The following is a 22,126-nucleotide window of genomic DNA, read 5'->3' on the forward strand; positions in this document are numbered from 1 at the left end:
TTTTTTCGGCTTTGACACTGATTATCAGAGGTCACCACCACAGAATGAACCGTCAACTATTCCAGCAAATGTTTTATGCTGTGGATATCCTTCCAGTCCCAACCTAGTACTGGGAAACACTCATGCACTCTTGCATTCACACACACTCATACACTATGGCCAATTTAGTTAATCCAATTCACCTACAGTATAGCACATGTCTTTGGACTGTGGGGGAAACAAGAGCACCGGGAGGAAACCCATGCAAACATGGGGAGAACTTGCAAACTCCAAAAAGAAATGCCAAATGGCGCAGCCGGGACTCAAACCAGCGACCTTGCTGTGAGGCAACAGTGCTAACCACTGAGCCACCGTGCCACCCACTTTATATGATTGTTGTGACCCTTGATGGAAATATTCATTCATTTTCTTGTCGGCTTAGTCCCTTTATTAATCTGGGGTCGCCACAGCGGAATGAACCGCCAACTTATCCACGTTTTTATGCAGCGGATGCCTTTCCAGCTGCAACCCATCTCTGGAAAATGATGGAAATATGTCTAGGAATTTAAAAGAAGTAACATTGAGATGACCAAAATAATAAAGTGGTAAAACAATGGTCAAATGTAAATACAGAAACAAAGAACAACAAGTTAGCACCGGAAAAGATTTATTGCTCCCGCAAACCATATATTTACAACATGTACAAACACAAAAATAATATAATAATAATACATTTGAAGAACCAAGACAAACCAGAGAGGGAACTGAAAGTTGCACTAGAAAATCAAAGAAAGAAATATAACATAAATATACCCATAATCTCCTCCCAATAACTATGTGAAAAGAAAAAGACTTCAGTGGAGATGCGCCCTGAACTTACTCTAACAAAACAGAAAAAATCTGTTCACTAAACTAGTGTGTCTAAACATCAAAAAGACTGCGGGGAAGGTATATGTAATGTGACTAGGCCCAATCCCAATTCTATTTTTGTACCCCTTCCCCTTGGCCCTTAAAACACAGTGTGAAAGGGAAGTGCTTCAAAATTTACCCCTATGAGATGGGTCAGCACTACAACAGCTGCACACGTCATCATATGTCATCACAATCTCTTGCTTCATATGAGATCTGACGATCCCGACTGCTGTAGTTATTCCAGTTGCGCTATTTTTGGGTATTTATTGTCAAGAGATCAGCAAAGACAAGGATATCATGTTATCATAGCTTTATAATGTGGCATCGAAACTGTACTGTTCTTTTGCACCCTGGATGCCCTGGCTGAATTCATCTATGTAAACACACAAAAACAATATTAACATTATAGCAGACACTGTAAAAAGGTCATTCCCAGCCACTAGACTTTTCTGATAGGGTATTCGAGTGCCATCGAGGGTCAGAATGTTGCGGGACTGCTGTACAGGAGTTATTATTAGGGATTATAGATATCGAAATTTAGCGGTTTTTATTTTAGTGCTCTTTTTTTAGAGCATGACAGTAAAACATGAACGCAGTTTTGAATGTATTAAAACATGTGCTTGTTTGTTGTAAAAATTTGCAATAATGACAAAAAATACTTTGTGCGTCTCTTTTCTGTGTGCAGTCATGCTGTTGTTGTAGATGGTAATTTCTGTGAAATAGTCGTACCCCTCGGTTTCGAGTGTGGTCCTAAAGAAAATATCTGAAGTTTCGAGGGCTATTTAGCCCTTCCCCTTAACCCTACGCCTTCAAGCTAAAGTGAATTGGGAAACCTCTACCCCTCGTTTTGCACGTTCACAGGGGAAGGACTATAGGGTAGAATTGGGTCTTGGTATGCTATTCCAGGTCTTCCTTGTCTGTAAATCATCAAAAGTTTTGAATAAAGCTTTAGAGGGCTAAAAAATGTGCAAAGAAACACAACATCCTTTGTGAACTCAGATTTTACAAGTATAGAATTTACAAGTTAGAAGTATATATTATACCTATAAACTAAATATAACATTGATTTCTATCATATCTTGTATGGTGAGGATTTTAATTTTAACGTAATTAAATATGATTTAGTGTACAATCAAATCAAATATAATAATAATAATAATAATAATAATAATCTTATGTAATAATAATATTAGAAAGTAAAATATTATTTTTCTGTAAACCAATAGCGTTCTAGCCGTTTGAATCTGAATCAGTTTTATTGTCAAGTGTGCTTCACACACACAAGGAATTTGTTTTGGCTACAGAAGCTTCCAGTGTACATAAAGTGACAAGTGACAACACGAAATAAATATAAACATGATAAACATTAAACAGAGATGCAGTTAGTCAAGAAATCTGGATGTTGAATTGTATGTACAGATTTGTTTTAAAAATACAGGTTATAAGGTGCTGTGTATAAATGCGAATAAAGAAAGTATTGCATTCTATATTGATTTAAGGTGCTGTGTACAAGTGCGTATGATGAAGTATTGCACATGTTTATTGCACAGTTGGGGAATGTTTAACTGTTCATGAGGTTGATGGCCTGAGGAAAGAAACTTTTCCTGTGTCTGGCTGTTTTTGTGCTTGGTGCTCTGTTGCGCACCAAGACTAGACGGTAAAAGTTCGAACAGGAATTGTGCTGGGTGCGAGTTGTCCAGAGTGATTTTGTGAGTCCTTTTACTCACTCTGGAAGAGTACAGTTCTTGAAATGTAGAAAAGGTAGTGCCAGTGATTCGTTCAGCAGTCCAGACTATTCGCGGTGAGGCTCAGGAATCTGAATGACTCTACTGCAGCCACAGTGCTGTTCATGATGGTGAGTGGGGGAGTGCAGTAGGGATTTCTCCTAAAGTTCACTGTCATCTCCACTGTTTTGAGTGTGTTCAGCTCCAGGCTCAGCCCCAGGTTTTTGTATCTGTTTGGTACCCTTTTGTCATGCTAGGTCCCCTTTGGAAAGGGTACCCAAAAAGTGGTACAATACAGTTTGCTTTTTGGTACCTTTTGACAGTGGAAATGGCCATAAAGCGCACTGTACCCAACTGTACTGCTCAGTGTATACTGGCCACAAAATCTTTCTAAAGTGGACGAATTATAACACATTTTAGTTCAACGCAACTATAATTCCAGAAAAGTGTCCATTATTATTTATTGCAATTTTATTTTTTACTTATTTATTTTTATAGTTTAATCATATATCTAACTTTTTAAAGGGATAGTTTGTTAAAAAGTAAAAATTCTGTCATCAGTTAAACACCCTATACTTGTTCTAAACTTGTTAAAGGCAAAAGAGGGTATTTTGGAGAAAAGTTTAGACCTGTAATTGGCTTCCATAACATTTGTTTTTCTTAAAAAGGAAGTAACTAATTTCAGGTTTTCAGATTTTTTCAAAATATTTTCTTTTGTGTTCAATACACACACAAAAAAAGAAATTTATAAAAGTTTGAGGGTGAGTAAATTATGAGTGAATTTTAATTTATGTGTGAACTATCCCTTTAACAAGTTTAATTACGAATATTGCTGTTTAAAAATAATCAAATTAGTTACTGAATCCTCAACAGCTTCAGTTTGAATGCAGCTATAATATTTTAAAAGGAAATTATGAACTTGACCTTGTTTTTTTATTTATTTGTTTATTTATTTATTTGTTTGTTTGTTTGTTTGTTTGTTTGTTTGTTTGTTTGTTTGTTTGTGTGGAAAGCAGGTGTAAAGGCTTAATGAGTCTTCATACATGTTGCAACGTTCTACGTTTGCGCCGGAGACTATGGTCTGCTTTCAGAAGTGCAGATGAGCACTTCAGATGTTGTCGCAGTGGGTCCTCGATCCCTCAATGTCAGCTCGTTTATGTTCAGCAATTCAGAGATAGAGTTAATGAGATCCCCACAGGCCGCCCCCAACGGAGGCTCCCACTGTAATATACATCATGTCTGCTTTCAAATCAATTACATTTTTATCTGATAAAAACGTAATGCGGCTTGATTGAGTTTTCAGCGCGGCAGTCGACAGTGTTTTTGCAGCCTGGTAAAAGCAAGCCAATTATAACAGGAAGTTTAATCAAATTAAATTCCACTTCACCCAGATGCACTCTTTGTGGAATGCGACTGGAAACGTTTGACTTAATTTGTTTTGTACTTTTGTTGACGCGTCTGCTTTTTTGATGAATCGCTTTTTCGCCGATGATGGAAATATTTTGAACTCAATGAAGCACAACACAGCGGTGCATCAGCCGATGATGGATTGGCTCTTTATTTCTTCGCAATTCTGTTGTTGCTAATTTCGGGATATTTATTGGAAATCTGTGTTTGTTTGTTTATTCGCTTTTTCTGTTTGATAACTTCATGTTTTCGTCTTTGTATTCCGTTTTTTTCTCTTTACTGCCGAAGGAGGCATACAAGTCAGAATTATTAGCTGTCCTGAATTACAGTATTAGCTCCCCTGTATATCTGTCCCCCAATTTCGGTTTAACGAAAATAAGAACTCATTTCTAAACATAATAGTTTTAATGATTCATTTCTAATTACTGTTTTCTTTTATCTGTGGACATTTTTTTTTTGCCCATTCTCAAACGTCTCTGCATTACGCCATGATAATTGTATTGTCATTTTTCAAGATACTAGTATTCAGCTTAAAGGCTTAACTAGGTTCTGTAGACAGTCTAAAAAATATTGTTTAAGAGGACTAATAATAATAATGTTGGCCTTAAAATGTTTTAACTACTTTTGTTCTAGCTAAAATAAAATAAATAAGACTTTCTTAAGGAGAAAAAATATTTTAGGAAATACAGTGAAAAAGTCTTTGCTCAAACATCATTTGGGAAATGTAAAAATTCACAAGAGGTCTAATAATTGTGATTTCAACTCCACGCTGTTAGATTTTAGCCACAATTTTGTCATCTTAAACAAATTTGAGAAATCCTAAAAGATTCCAGTTATCATAGGATATCTTTATCTTTTATTATTTAATAAAAAATCTAATCCTGCGATGTGACTATTACAGATACACTCATTGCAATATCGAAGCTCAAACAATATAATGTGCAGCCCTACTCGGAAGTTTTATTGTCAGAGCAACACAGAAAGAGCAAAGAAGTATAAATGTAGGGTTACATGCCAGGCATAATTTAACCTTTAGTAGTATTCAGACAATTTTCTAACTGTTGCGGTCATGTTGTGACATTGGCTGTGTCTGTTGTAGACCTTGCTATCCATCTACAGGGGTGGCCAACCCTGTTCCTGGAGAGCCACCTTCCTGCAGATTTCAGTTGCTACCCATATCAAACACACCTAAACCAATTAATTAGGACCTGAACACCACATGATACATATAGCCAGGTATGTTTGATATGGGTTGCTACTGAAATATGCAGGAAGGTAGCTCTCCAGGAACAGGGTTGGCCATGCCTGATCTAGTAGGTAATATTGTTGCTAACATATCATACTCATAAAAAAATACATTAGCATCATCTGTTCTAAAGAGAATATAATCTATTCATCTGATGTTTCAGTAAAAAACATAGCTTTGACAGTAGACTGGAGTTCTACAAATATTGATCTTTCTCACCACTGGACTGTGTGCAATAAGCACCATGAGGGAAGGAAGGGTGAGACTCAAAATAATGACTTCCGTCCATGCTTTCAGATCTATTATTATTTTGAAGTGTTTGATGTAGGATATTTTTGCTCTCATTTTATCATTATAAGTTGAAACATTATGGTCTCAGGTGTATATCAGTTGTGAATTAATTCTTTTTACATTGAGCTTGAAGTGATGATATAATGAATTACAACCAGTTGAACCCAACTTTAACTAAAAATGACGGCTTTAATTAATTAAATTTAATTTAATGTTATTTATTTTATTATTTTATTTATTTATTTATTTATTTTTAATATAATTTTTATCAGGTAGATCACACTAGAAAGTTTGAAAGTGAAATTGACTAAATGTGCGGCTGTTTATTATAATGAATTATAATCAGTTGAACCCAACTATAAGTAAAAATAACTGCTGTATTTTAGTTCAATTTAATGTTTTTTACTTATTTTTTTGTATTTATTTATTTATTATTATTTATGTATTTATTTATTTTTGTTTTTATTTTTATTTTTATTGTTATTTTATTTGGCTAGATCACACTAGAAGGTTTAAAGTGAAAATGACTGAAGGTGCGCCTGTTAATTATAATGAATTATAACCAGTTGAAGCCAACTATTGTAATTTGATAATTTATATTTATAATTTTAATAATTTATAATAATATAATATAATATATTATTATGACTGATAATTTAATATATTATAATAACTAATATTTTATTTAATTTAGTTGAATTTATTTTAATTTAATTTAATTATTTTATTCTAAATTTATTCAGCTAGATCACACTAGAAGGCAGTAAATAAAGTAAAAAATAATGGCTTTAACAAAATTTTTTCATTCATTTTATTTATTTATTTATTTATTTGTTTATTTAACTAATTTTATTATAATTTTATTCAGCTATATCACATTAGTAGGCTTTAAAGTAAAATCATAATTTATTTAAATCAATAATGAATTCGACCAATTGAGCCCAACTATAAGTGAAAATAACGCCTTTATTTTATTTTATTTTATTTTACAGATGGTACCTACAGTGCAAGTTATGTTTAGGCCAGATAATTCTAATAATATGAATATACTTACATTTTTGTAATATGAATATATACATACCATAACATGAGATGCAGACATAATACATACATTCTCCTATTAAACAATGATTTAGTAAACCCCTCCCCCATCTCTCTCTCTCCTCTCTCTCTTCCTCTCTCGCTCACTCGCTCTCCTTTCCAGCACTGCACATAAATCAATTGAGATGAAAGTTCCATAATTGTGCTTGCTGGGAGGGATTTGAGCAAAATTGCGCTATGAATTTTTTAAAGGGAATTTTTACTAGCTGTTCTGCAGGATAGGAGGCAGAGGAGAGGTGAGGCCGTGGAGGATTTATGCGCCTGACTTCTTCATTACCGAAGTCATTTTGCTGCAGATGATAGTGTTGAGCCTGAGGGGACATCGGTCCCTGCGCACTAACTCAGATTTTAAACCTGCCTAATCTTTCGAAGAGAACATTTCAGCACAGCAATATTAATGTTGCATTAGGGGTTACATTTGTCTGCTGGCGAGAGAGAGCTGCATTTTTGCAGGATTCCTCAAAGTGGATAATGAGCCAAGTTGTTCTGCATGCAATTACATTAAATGTGCCTGCGACGTTAAAGAGGAAAAGAGCTTGTGTTTATTGTGATCAGACAGGTTTTCTTTGAAGCATCAACTATCAGAGCACTGTTTTTTAAGTCTGCTTTTTAATTTCTGTTTTGGTTTTGCTTATATTTATGTTTTATACAAGACATAGATGTTTTATATTAGATCCTTGTTTTGTCATGGTTCGGTGAGTGGGGAAAGGAGTGAGGACTCAATTGCAGTGAAAATAAAGATGGCTTTATTATTTATAAAAAATAAAACAAACTACTCAGAGGGGGAAAACATTAACAAACAAATAAACAAACACACTTGGCTGGACTGACAGGAAAAAGCAGGACTGGACAAGACTGGAAACATTGATGTAAGACATATGAACGACAACGAACTGGCACAGGACAGCTATAGGGCTGGTGTTCATCATTTTAATAATCAGAATATTTTTAAAGACTGAATGAATGACATACCAGGCTAATCTGAACATGTTCACACTGTATTTCAACTTAAATAGATGGTTGTTTCCATTTATTTGCCTCCTTGTTTTGTTTATGACAAGATTTCTATGATTTACAACCAAATATGCCAATAATCACAAATGTTTTTCTGACCAAAATATTGTAACCATAAGGCAAATTTCCAGTCCTAAGTGTCTATGTCTGAACCTTTGTATGAACACGTTGTTTTGCTTTTTATCAGCCTATTAAAATCAGTGTAGGCCAAAAACTGTCCATAAGTACCAGTATGAACTCCTGAGCCATAATCAACCCAAGCTCATTCTGAAAACGTAGTCTCGCAGACGTTTCTGGAGACAGCAGAATACGTCCCGGGAGGTACGTACGGCCGCATTTAATTTTTTTTCAAGTGAACGCTGCAGGGCGGTGTGACGCTGTTTCCTTTTGCGCTTGCCTGCTGGCCGGCCGGCTGACCGCTTACCTCCTTGTGGAGGGCTTTGCCACTGCAACCTGTTTGTCCAGTCAGCTTACCGTGTATGTCGGCAGGCGCGAGATCCAGAGAGGAGTTGACTACGGCGACCGGTTTCGAGTCCGGGGAAGAGCAGTTCCAGCAATAAGGTATGACAAAAACAGAATCCCAAAAATTAAGTGAACGAGTTTCGTAACAGGGTGAGAACGCGGTGAAATCCCAAAACGTGGTAGAAAAAAAAAATCAGGGCTTTTATTTTTTTTGGACGGCTTTTGTAAACTGTTGCTCGGGTTTAGGGAAGCGAGCGGGCGGGTCGATTGGTTGGGTTCAGGGAAGGAGGAGGGCAGGTCGGCCGATTGGCCGGTCGTGCAGTCAATCATCCAGTCAGTCGGACAGCGGCCTCTGGCCTTCCCGCACTCGCGAGAAGCGTCTGAGATGCAAAAAAGCGCACAACAGCGGCCTCTCGCGGATTCGCAAAAACAAAAACTGCAGCCGTACGTACCCGCCGGGAAGTATTCCGCTGTCTTCAGAAATGTCCGCGGGACTACGCTTCCACAATGAGCCCGGGTTGGCCATAATTGTAATAATCACTGCTTTGACACCAGACTTGTTCATTTTGACTCCTCATTTTGAGTTTATTATTAGCTGGCCACAGTACACTATCAAATTTGCCATTGGTCACACAGTTTTACTAACCAAAATGTGTGAGCAATGCAAATTCCCAGTCTTGAGTGTCAGCATAAACACCATCTCTAACACTCTGACACCAGACTTGTTTATTATACGGTGGCTACTTTCACCTCTTTGACTCTTCACAGCATTTATAATAAGCCAACCATGATATGAAACCAGCAAATGAGTTCCTTTTAACTGGACAGCACTATTTTCTTTTCCGGGTAAGGGTCAATTCCTTTGATTCAGCCAGTTCAAGAGGAGCTGAATTTAATTTATTAGGCAACTGGAGAAAGTGTACATAGAAGTGTAGGAATCAATCGGTACTCCACAGTGCATTTCCATTGTATCTCCTGAATTGAAATGGAACTGACCCCATCTCTGCAAATGACCACTTTTCTTGCTGTAAAAGAGTTCTGTCTGCTCTCAAGGTTAACACTCTAAACATGCCAAGTCTGATTCGACCGCCTGCCCTGCGAACGCTCAATTTACCAGCCCACTAGGCTGAGGAACATAGGGCTAAATCCCTCTCCTGGAGCGGATGGAGAAGGAGAGATGATTGTATTAGCTTGTCAGCACCTAATGTTGAGCTCAATGTGCAGCAGAGACAAGCAGATATAATTAGCTGCCTCTTACTAGACTTCAGGGGAGTCGAACTGACAGGAACTGCAGCAGTGCAACAGGGAATGTTCATTTTGGTGTTATTGGGGTGTCAGGTCCCAGCAAGCACAGGGCGTCAACACTTCTGATTGACGTTGTACCCCACAGTCATGATATATTGCATTTATTATTTTTGTTTTGTGAAATTAAAGTCGAGCTGACGTCAATGTCCAATGTCGGACAGATATTGCATTTTATTTACTTTCCAACGCAACCTAAAAACAACAAAATATCAACATCTAAGGGTGTTACAGCTTGATGTTGTGTGGACGTTACCAATGTGATGTCTGTTGGATGTTGGATTTTGGTTGCCACACCTGACGAGCAAATGTCAGTATTTGATTTCAATGTGACGTTGGTCTACTTTCTAGCACAACCTAAAATCAACACCATATCAATGTCATTTCACATCGTTGTTGGACATCAAAATAACATTGTCCTTCTATGCTAGCAACCTAAATCTAATCTCATATTAATGTCGCATGACATTGTGTGTCTGCTGGGGCATTGTACTGTAGATTCTTATTGTTTAGTCGTTTTCTGCAAGAAATAATAATGTTTAAAATTATAATACAGCTTGACGTTGTGTGGATGTTACCAATATGACGTATATTAGATGTTGGATATTTGATTGCTATACCTGACGAATAAATGCCAAGGTTTGGCGTCATTATGATGTTGGTTTAAGATGTTGGCTTATTGTCTGATTTTGGTCACTTTTCAACACAGAGTAAAATCAACAAAATATCACTTCACTTTGTTATTGGACGTCAAAATTTCATTGTACTTAAAAGCTGGCAACCTAAACCAACCTAATAGTAATGTTGTATGACGTTGTGTGTCTGCTGGGGTGTCATACTGTAGATTCTTACTGTTCAGTTTTGTTGTTTTTTCAAGTAATGCTAATGTTTATAATCACCTACTGCTTGACGTTGTGTGGACGTTACCAATATGACATATATTAGATGTTGGATTTTGGTTGCTATACGTGACTAATAAATGTCAGTATTTGATGTCAATATGATGCTGGTTTAGGTTTGCTTTACGTTGAAGTTTCCAACACAACCTAAAATCAGCAAAATATCAATGTCATTATTGGACATCAAAATAACATTGCCCTTAGATGCTGGCGACCTAAATATAAACTAATATTAATGTCTTATGATGTTGTGTGTCTGCTGGGGCGTCGTAATGTAGATGCTTATTGTTCAGTTTGGTTGTTTTTGCAAGTAATGCTAATGTTTAAAATCACCTTACAGCTTAACCTTGTGTGGACATTACCAATATGACATTAGATGTTGGATATTGGTTGCCACATCTGATGAATAAATGTCAGTATTTGACTTCAATATGACATTGGTTTAAGGTGTTGGCTCAATGTTGGACTTTTCAGCACAACCTAATATCAACAAAATATCAATGTCATTTCATGTTGTTATTGGATGTCAAAGTAACATTGTCCTTTGACATAATTTACCTGACAAATAAATGTCAGTATTTGATGTCAATATAATGTTGGTTTAAGATGTTGGCTTACAGTGGAGTTTCTAACACAATCTAAAATCAACACCATATCAGTGTCATTTCACATCGTTATTGGACATCAAAATAACATTGGCCTTATATACTAGCAACCTAAATCTAACCTAATATTAATGTCACATGACATTGTGTGTCTGCTGAGGCATTGTACTTTAGATTCTTATTGTTCAATCGTTTTCTGCAAGTATTGCTAATGTTTAAAATTATATTACATGTTGTGTTGTATATTAGATGTTGGATTTTTGGTTGCCAGACCTGACGAATAAATGCCAAGGTTTGACGTCAATTTGATGTTGGTTTAAGATGTTGGCTTAATGTTGGATTTTGGTCACTTTTCAACACAGAGTAAAATCAACAAAATATAAAATTTCACTTTGTTATTGGACGTTAAAATTTCATTGTACTTAAAAGCTGGCAACCTAAATCTAACCTAATATTAATGTCTTAAGGCATTCTGTGTCTGCTGGGGTGTCGTACTGTAGATTCTTACTATTAATTTTGATCTTTTTCACAAGTAATGCTAATGTTTAAAATCATGTTATGGCTGCAGAGCCATTTGAGGAGAGCTGAGCTCCAGCGAGGGGGAGCATGAGCTGTCGCTCCTCCTCCTGTAAGCTGTTTATGCGTACACCAACCCCACCCCTAACCCTACCCCCAGTGACATCACTCGCAGAAGAAGTGCAAAAAAGGTGGAGCTCAAGCTTAAGCTCCCCCTCGCTGGAGCTCAGCTCTCCTCAAATGGCTCTGCAGCGAGCACCACTTGGGTTAGTTTGGTTGCCTTTTTTTAAACTTAACATAATAATATTTGAAGATTATTAGTAGTAGTGTTGTGATGATTACCGGTTTTAGTTAATACAACGGTAAATTTGTCTGACAGTTAGTATTACCATTTTAAGTTGTCATTATCATTATAACTGTAATTGATAATTGTGATTTTAAAAAATGCACAGTAAATCCTGTAACATTGCGACAAGACAACAATGTAAATGCATGTTTATATAGACAGTTCATATACAGTTTGTATAAACAATATAGACTGTATAGACAGTATATATACAGTTAAAGTCTGTTGTATTACTGTAATTTAAAGTGTTTTCTGCACACTATTGAAACATAGCAAATCAAATCAGTCGGAAAAAACACAATTGTTTTTTTTTTTTTTTTAATTGCACAATCCCTTATGTCCCTTATATGTATTTTATAAATAAGCCTTATGCAATTAAGGGACAAACAACACAAACATGAATTTCTGTAAGACTAAATAAAACTTTAAATAAGAAAATCAAATGTACTTTAAAAATACACAACAAACTACATAAAAACACAACAAACAATGTACATGTGCATAGAATTATACAAACATAAGCAGACAAATCTTGCTATAAAATCACATTTTATTCATTTCAGATAAATTATCTTCAGTGTGTGTGTGATTTATTTTTGTGGGACAATACTTTCTGCTAATTAAAAAAACTGATAACACTGATAGCCATGACATCTCTAGTATAGAAGTGTAAAGTACTGTTAACCTTCCAAAATGAAGAATCATTATGCTCAATTCTTTGAGTAGGCATTTATTTTGAGCTAAATCCGACTGTTTTGTGCACTGAATTGATCAGCTCTGGAGGACCGAGTATGTTGCAGGCCCAAATGTTTTCATCAAGTTTCTGTCATTCATTGTTGAGTAGCAGCATATGGTTAGCACCACCATATTGAATTGATGAGCTCTTGCATCAGATAAGAAACTAGCTTGGTTTTAAATGGCTTACCTCAGCTCCATTTTAATTTAGTGCATTTAGTTCTTCCTGACCCAGGATGGCTTGAGTACAAGTTGTACACAAGCAGAAATGAGATATGTAATGTTCCTGGAAGGATGTTGCACCAAAACAATAGCATAAGGACACTGAGGGGTTTAGTGAGCTTGAGTATCAGTCACATAGAGTATCGTCGGCCAACCAATTATGTAGATTATGTAGCACACATTTGAAAAAGCTAATTCATGAATTAACAGGTTATAGCTCTGTCTATGAGTAAAAATATTTAAAATATTTCTTATATCTTTATAAGATAAACAAAACAAGTTATCATGTACAGCGATTGTCATGTACAGCAATTCACAATTATTAAAAATATCCAAAATATGCCATTCTGTTACTATATAACAATTTACTTGTTCATACTTGTGTTCATAAGACTGTCATTAAATCTTTAAATGAATGATATTTTATGCTTGCTTATAAAAACTGTCATTAAGTGTCATTTACTTAGTCATGACATTTTAAATGCAAAGATGACATTGTTTGTGACAACTTGACGTAAACAAATACATCACAACCTGTTTTTTTTGTCTCTGTCATGACAACTTAACTTTACCAAGGCAACAAAACTTGTCATAAATCTGTCATAAACATGATTGCCATGAAGCCATTATTAATATCTCATGAATTTGATAACATCGCCATTTTTTAATTTTGTTTTACCTTAACTACAGTGATACAAGCTAAATTTGTCATTAAAATGTCATGAAATATTAATGACAGTGTTAAGAATTATTTGATAGAGTAACTGCTTGTTAAGTGTGACGTCACGCAAAGAAGCTTCCAAAAAGCTTCCAAGTGCTCTATCAAACTGTGTGAGTAGAGTCAACAAATGGTAATAATAAACATTTAAAAGGCGATGTAATAGTAGTGAAAGAAAAAAAAACAATTGCTATATATATATATATATATATATATATATATATATATATATATATATATATATATATATATATATATACAGTTGAAGTGAGAATTATTAGCCCCCCTTTGATTTTTTTTTTCTTTTTTAAATATTCCCAAGTCATGTTAAACAGAGCAAGGAAATTTTTACAGTATGTCAGATAATATTTTTTCTTCTGGGAAAAGTCCTATTGGTTTTATTTCCGCTAGAATAAAAGCAGTTTTTAATAAAAAAATAAAAAAAACATTTTAGGTACAAAATTATTAGCCCCTTTAAGTTTTTTTTTTTTTTTTTCGATTGTCTACAGAGCAAACAATCCTTTACCTTAATTACCCTAACCTGCCTAGTTAAGCTAATAACCTAGTTAAGCATGTAAATGTTGCTTTAAGCTGTGTCTGGAAAAATATTTAGTCAAATATTATTTACTGTCATCATGACAAAGATAAAATAAATCAGTTATTAGAAACTATTATGTATGGAAAAAATCTTCTCTCCATTAAACAGAAATTGGGGAAAAAATAAAAAGGGGGGCTAATAATTCAGGGGGCTCTTCAACTGTATATTCATGTCTAAAATTCAATGTTTAGAAAGTGAATTTTATAAATTGTTAAAATATTGGTGTCTGTGATGCAGCAAATCCAGAGATTGTTGTGTACACCATGATTTGATTCAAAATCCACTTTAATATGTGATCTGACTAAAAAGTGGTCATCAACAAATATTTTCTCAATTCAAATGAGCAGCGGCTTGGACCCAGAAACATTATTCTACATGTCACGACTTAACAAGCAGAATGACACTTTTAATGAGACATTTTAATGACAAATGCAGTTTGCTCCACTGAAAAAGTGATCAGGAAAATATTCATGACACAATTATAATGCCTCATAACAATCACGTTTATGACAGATTTATGACCAGTCTTGGTAATGTAACAGTTTGTCATGCATGTGTTTGTCAAGTTATCATAACAAGCAATGTCATCTTTGCATTTAAAATAACATGACTGAGCAAATGACACATAACAACAGTTGTCATGATTATAAAAGCTTCATGGCAGTCTTGTGAATGTATAAGTGTGTGTACGGTATGTATAGCCAAAATTGGGTCAGAATTGTCAATATTTTTTTTCTTTTATGCCAAATTCTTAACGAAACAAAGATATTTAGTTTATTTTCTAAAGTAAATATTATATTTTATATTTGTAATATGCATTGTTAAGAAATGTATGTCTTAATTAACATTTATTGTGATTTTCTCAATATTAAGATTTTATTTTTATTTTTAGATAAGTTGAGTTTTGATCCCCTAAGATTTTGACTGAAAATATAATTTAGAAAATAATACAGATGAATTTAAATTCAGACATTTTCATTATGACTTCAGTGTCCAAATACTTGTTTGGTCCACTATAGACTTTCAGGCTCCACAAAATGCAGATGACTGCTTTTATAAACCGAATTCTAACAATTAGTGAATGCCAACACATTACAACAAATTTGTTGCGGGTCCTCTGTGGAGTCCATGCATGACCAATGCAGAAAAGAAGATTGAATGGGGGTTTTCTCTAGGCTTTGTGAAAGACCCCCCTACTGAGCCCTCATAGTTGTGCCGTCCATCCCCCTCAGCAAGACCTGCTCTAACCAGTGACCTTGAAAATCCCAGGAAGCACTTTGTGACGGGCTCTCAGGCAACGGTCTGGGTTCGCATGGTAACTAGCAGCTTGACTCAATCAATCAAGCCTGGGCTTGGACTCTGTGAGCGGGGAGGAACAGCCCTGGCAGGCATACCAAATCTTTTGGAAGGCGATCAAGAAGAGGGTGATGCGTTAATGTAGTGATGTCTTAGGTTTCCTGGGTGTTGCTGAATAGGGATTACTTTGAAGAGAGAAAATCCTTACTTAAGGCAAGACATTGCAGATGAATAGGGTAAAAGTATTTAATAATAATAAAAGTAACAAATAGTTATTACCATACTTCTCAAATTAATTGATTACATTAACAATAGCAAACTTCTAAAATGTTTAAATTTAATATTTAATTAATTAAGTTTTACAGTATTTAATTAAAATGCACTAATTTGCAAATTGAAAAACTGATTCATTGGATTTACTATTTCTTTTAAGGTCTGGGGTTGCAAACAATTTTTTTATGGGCTGAATTTAAACAAACAAATGAAGTCGAACATTACTAAGCATAATATGTTTGTTTAAATTCAGCCCGTATAAATTGCTTACCTTAAATGTTAGAAAATTCAATTAATATTTCTTTCAGTGTACATGTGTAGCACGAAAATCTGAACTTTAAAGAAGTTAGGTTCAAAATAGTTTATTTTATACATGTAGGCAATATTAGAGTTAAAGGTTTTTGTAGAGGGGATTTTGGGAATCTGTTTATCTCTCCAAATTTCAGAAAATGCTGTGAAGAGCCAGAAGAAAAAAGATTGTTTTCACAACTTGCTGTACATTAAGAGTGGTATTAAAATCAAAAATATATTTCAAAAATATTAATAACAATAAACAATTTAGATATTTATATATATACAATTTATTTAATATTATTAAATTCAATGTTGCGGGTAACACATTACAAGTAACACGTGTTGCATAATAAAATAACTTTTTTAAGTAACGAGTAAAGTAACGCATTATTTGAAAAATTAAGTAATAATATTTAAGTTACTTTACTTTTTAGGTTAATTAATAAAAAAATTATAATAAGAGTTTGCTGAATTAAAATTGGTGTTATCACTTTGAATCACATTCAATTAGAGAATGAGCTCACAGGAACAAAAAGAGGCGATGGCAGAGCCTTAGGGTGCTTTCACACCTGTAGATTGATTGTTTTGTTCTGAAACAGGGATGAAAATTGTTACTATATTGCTAAGTTTCTAAACGGTCTCTCTCAGCTGTCATACATCCCTATTTTAATTCATGGCAATAAGCAAAAAGACATCATAAGCGAAAAGCTGTGCTTTAATTTGGAATAGTGACACCCACATACATTGTCTCCAAATATAAATCAATCAGGTAAGACTTTCTCACACAGAGCCGTTGGCTAGAATTGTGCATTTTAGCCTTTACATTATAGTGAGAAATAACAGATAAACCAATACTGCTGTTCAGTCAATTTTCTTAAACAGCTCTCTTTAATAGTTCAGCATGCTTTCACTTTCGTATTTGACATGAACTGAACATTTTCCAGTATAATGACACCCCACACTACTCATTCTCTCTCTTTATATAGCCGTATATGCCTATTAGGCGATCTTGGACCAATTGTGATCTAAGCACGATTGCTAGTTCACGTATGCCAAATGAACCTCGCTAACTGGAGACACACCAGGTTCTGAAACAAAAGTCTGGGTATGAGAGCACTCTTAGATTTCTGTGATGGATGTATTCTCATTATTCTGAATGCATGGAAGAAAAAGGGATATTCTCAATAGACAGTGAACTAATAAGACAAAAATACAAAAAGTAGCACACAACCTGCTTTCAACTTTCATTAATCTTTATATACAGCATGCATAGCATCAGGAAGTTATTAAAATATGTTATTCTAATTATTCTACTGGTTCTAATTTTAGTGTAGTGTAGTTTACTAAGTGTTGTTAGAGCTCTTCTATTTAAAATAAAAAGTGATAAATACCCTGCAAGTTCTGAAAGAGATCAAACCTCTGGCAGGTTTTTAAAAGTAACTCAAAAGTAACGTAGCGCATAACTTTCCATAAAAATGTAACTAAGTAACGAAACTAGTTACTTTTTGGGTGAGTAACTCAATATTTTACACTTTTAAAAATAAGTTTCCCCAACCCTGATTTTCTCATTATATGTAATATTTTATTTGTGTTTCCAGATTTAATTCAATTCAATTCTTGTGTAATTATATAGCGCTTTTCACAATGTTCTAGTAAAGTCCAGATTTCAGAGTTGAAGTTTAGTTTAGCTTAGTTCAGTATGGTTTAAATTTCACTGCTAAAAGTCTAAACACAAGAGCAAATTTATCGAAGCGCAGCTCCACAAGTCCTGATCCAGGTGTGACAGTGGTGAGGAAGAAAAACTGATGAAGTGAAGGGAAAGAGACTAGGCTACCATATCAGATGTATGACTAATTTGGGGAGGCCTTTAAATGCAGTATAAATATGAATTAAAATCTACAGACACAATTTTAAATCATACGCACACAAGAAAACACTTAAAAGATAGCAAAAACACTTTACGAAAACCCCAAATGCCCCAAATCTCAAAACTGGAAGGTGTTTAAAAACAATGTTTGTTTCTGTAGTGTCTCGCCTTAAGATAATACACATTCAAGTGATTGGCTTTCTCGATATGAAGCAGAATTACTCATGCACGGTTTGCGTGTGTGTGTCTGAACGCACATATGTATGAGTTGCGTCAGGCAGTAATGAGATGGATGCATTCTCTCTCGGTCTGACAGCACCTTCAAGCATCCGATGGAAACGTCTCTGAAAAACAGACACAACAGAAACAATTCAAATGTGAAGAACTGGAGTCACTTTGATCTTCCCAATGACTGTAGCCGTCCAAAGCATTTCCAGAAGTTCCTTTCATGAACGCATATGTCTCAGATGAGAGTGTTTGGCACGCGCACTGGGAACTTCTGCCACTCAAATCAGCTTGTTAATTGCACGAGGTCTGAAAAACACAACTTCGTTTTAAATAGGGCATTAGAAGGTGACTTTGTCCGTCGGGAGCTGATAATTAACAACTCTTTTGATGGCCTACTCACAATTCATTTAACATCCCACATTTGAATGTCAGACAGCAGGATTTATGTTTTCTTTATGTCTGTCATTCATTCATTTTTTTTTGAAAAGGGAAGCAAATTTAGTATATTAAACAGAGATTTTAATTGCTCACTTGAATTGATTTCCAGGGACATTTTTAACTTTGTAAGTTCAGTTGTTATGATTAGCTTATTATTCCATGTTGTCTATTTCATATGTGTAAATACAGCATAATCGAATACTTTAATGAATATGACTGCTTTAAAATGTTATCAATATTAAAATAATCAATCAAATTTTATATAAACTATACAGTACACATGTGATGCCTCAGTGGTTAGCACTGTCACCTCACAGCAAGAAGGCTGCTGGTTCGAGCCCAGGCTGGGTCAGTTGTGTGTTGTTTACATGTTCTCCCCATGTTTGCGTGGTGCTCTGGTTTCCCCCACAGTCCAAAGACATGTGGTATAGTGTGAGAATAAGTGTGTATAGGGGTTTCCCAGTACTAGGTTGCAGCTGACAGGGCATCCGCTGTGTAAAACATATGCTGGAATAGTTGGTGATTCATTCCAGTGTGGCAACACCTGATGAATAAAGGGACTAAGCCGAAGAAAATTGAATGAATGAAAAATTCATACAGTTGAAACCAGACATTTACATACACTTTAAAAAAGGAACATAACCATTTTTTTATGTCTGATGGTAAATCATACTAAATGTTTACTATTTTAGGTCAGTTAGGATTACCTAAATTATTTACATTTGCTAAATGCCAGAATAATGAGAGATTTTTTTTTTGAGAATATTTTATTAATTTCTAGACAGTCAAAAGCCATAACATACTTTTCTTAGGTATTTGTTTTAGCTTTGCTTTTAAACTGTATAACTTTGGTCAAATGTTTTGGGCATCCTTCCATAAGCTTCTCATAATAGTTTGAAAGATTTTGGCCCATTCCTTCTGACAGAATCGGTGCAACAGAGTAAGATTTGTTGGCTGTCTTGCTCGCACAAGCTTTTTCAACTCTGCCCACAAATTTTCTATGGGATTGGGAGCAGGGCTTTGTGATGGCCACTCCAAAACATTCCCTCTGTTGTCCTTAAAGCACATTTTAACTAATTTGGCAGTGTGCTTAGGGTCATGGTCTGTTTGGAAGACCCATTTTTGGCCAGATTTTCTGGCTGATGTCTTGAGATGTTGCTTCAGTATTTCTACATAATGTTCTTTCTTCATGACGCCATATATGCTGTGAAGTGGACCAGTCGCTACTGCAACAAAACCCCCTACAACATGATGCTGCCGCCCCCATACCTTACAGTTTTGATGATGATCCTCGGTTTGTAAGCTTTCCCATTTGTCCTCCAAATGTAACACTGGTCATTATGGCCAAACAGTTCAATCTTAGTTCCATCAGACCACAGGACATGTCTCCAAATATATTCTTTTTCCCAGTGTAATTTTGCTAATTGTAATCTGGCTTTTTTGTTAATTCTGGCTTGTTGATTTTCCCATGTTGTCACACAAAGAAGCAGTGTGTTTGAGGTTTTCCTTAAATACTATTCTACAGTTGTGCCTGCAATTAACTCAAATGTTGTCAATTATCCAATCAGAAACTTCCAAAACTTTGACACCATCATCTCAGCTTTTTCAGAGGCATAATAATCTTATTGTATGTAAAGTTGACTTTCAAAAAAAAAAAGTTATAACAATTTCTCAAAAAAATCTCTCTCTCATTATTCTGCTATTAAGCATAACAGAAACAAATTTGATAATCCTAACTTACCTAAAAGACAAAAAGTAAAAAAAAAAAAACTTTTTACACAGCGTATGTAAACTTCTGGTTTTAACTGTATGTAACCCCGGCCATAAGTGTCTTTTTATTGAGATTTATATTCCAGTGTAAATTTTTAGTATGGAATTTAATTTGTAATATGAATTTGGATATAATGTGGAAGCTTTCAGAGAAATAATACTTTTTATGTTGTTATTTTGGTGGCACGGTGGCTCAGTGGTTAGCACTGTCGCCGAAAGAAGGCCACTGGTTTGACTTCCGGCTGTGCCAGTTGGCATTTCTGTGTGGAGTTTGAAAGTTCTGCCTGTGTTTGTGTGGGTTTCCCCCGTAGTCCAAAGACATGCGCTATAGGTGAACTGAGTAAACTAAAATGTCTATTGTGTACAGTATGAGTGTATATGTGAATGGGTGTATATGGGTGCTTCCCAATACTGGGTTGCAGCTGGAAGGGCATTTGCTGCGTTGAAACATGCTGGAATATTTGGCGGTTCATTCCACAGTGGTAAACTCTGAAAAAGAGGCTAAGCCGATGGAAAGTTAATGAATGTTGTTATTTTGGTGGTCTAAATGGCATCAATGCGTGGATGTGAAATTGACGTCAGGGTATTTGACAGTTTTTTAAAGTGTGTTTTGTGCCGTTTTGACATCAAGGTGACAGCTAGGTGTGTACTGCACATGAATGTCACAGTTTTCACAAATTTGTGGTTTTGTAGTTTATACAGATACAATAAAAACTGGTTTTCAAATGTTCATATTTCTACCACTAAAATATCATTAATAGCCAGCGACAGGGTGTTGATGCACTGATTTCTCTTTTTGTTGAACATGTTTGTGTTTACCATTAAATTACATCAAAAAGAACTTTAGTAATCATGCCAAACCATACATCAGTCTAAAGCTACAGCCCTCAAGTAGCGATTGTAGCTAGTTGTTTTTTAACAGAAAGCCTTTAAAGAATGTACTTCCTAAATTTGTTAGGAGTACACATCAGAACACACTAGACACAAAATAAATACATAAATCATTGACAAGACACACACGCATCGATGCTGTACATTAAGGTTATTTTTTTTTATTTTTTTTTTTTTTTTGAAAGGTAAGGGTTCACTGAACAACATCCCATAGAACGCATTTACTACCATGACACAATAGTGTTGAATTATGGATGGTTATTCATTTGTCCGCGTTTCCTAGTAGCAGCCTCTGAAATGAGACATGGATTCAGAGTTCCACATGAGGTGGTTATTAATTAGCAAATAAAATAAAAATTACAAGCATAGACATTAGGTGAGCAAGTTACAGTGTAACCCGTGGCCTAACAACACGCTACATAGCAGTGATGAGCAGTTTTGCTGTTTGCACCAGACACAACACAACAGAAATTTAAATACAGCCATTTAGAAGCACAGAATAGTGCGCTCACTGCACTCCAACAAAATGGTAAGGTTTATAATTGAATGAATTCACATTAAACCTCTTTAATATTATTAGATATACTTTAGTATATGCCACTGTTCTAAAGTTCATATTTTAACGGTTGATTTTATTTTCAAGATCTAAGATAAACTGTCCGTTTCAGTAGTATGGCGATAAATGTCATGTAAAATGGCATTCATACTCACATTATTAGCAATTAACACTGAATTAAACACATAACGGTGTACCTGAGGTGATCATTGTCAAAGTTCTGTTGTTCAGCTGCAAGAAATAAAAGCTGTTTCTAAAATATAAATTTCAGATGTTGGGTAAGACAAATCTTTATAATACGGAAAATATTTCTTCTGTCACGTATAATTGATTTTATTTACAACACAGTTTAAATCAGCTTTAAATCAGCCTTTAGACTCGATAGTCAGGCATGCGCTTGTTGGTGTCATCAATCTGGCAACCTGTGCTTGCATGT

The 22,126-nt window shown here is 35.0% G+C and overlaps 1 protein-coding gene across 33 annotated transcripts in view; it reads left to right on the forward strand.

The window, feature by feature from the left end:
• fbrsl1 (fibrosin-like 1) overlaps positions 1–22,126 on the forward strand; it is a 584,485-nt gene that overhangs the window by 319,630 nt on the left and 242,729 nt on the right. The window lies entirely within an intron of this gene.

The sequence above is a fragment of the Danio rerio genome, chromosome 5 (genome assembly GCF_049306965.1).
Source record: "Danio rerio strain Tuebingen ecotype United States chromosome 5, GRCz12tu, whole genome shotgun sequence".
In the NCBI taxonomy this organism is placed as follows: domain Eukaryota; kingdom Metazoa; phylum Chordata; class Actinopteri; order Cypriniformes; family Danionidae; genus Danio; species Danio rerio.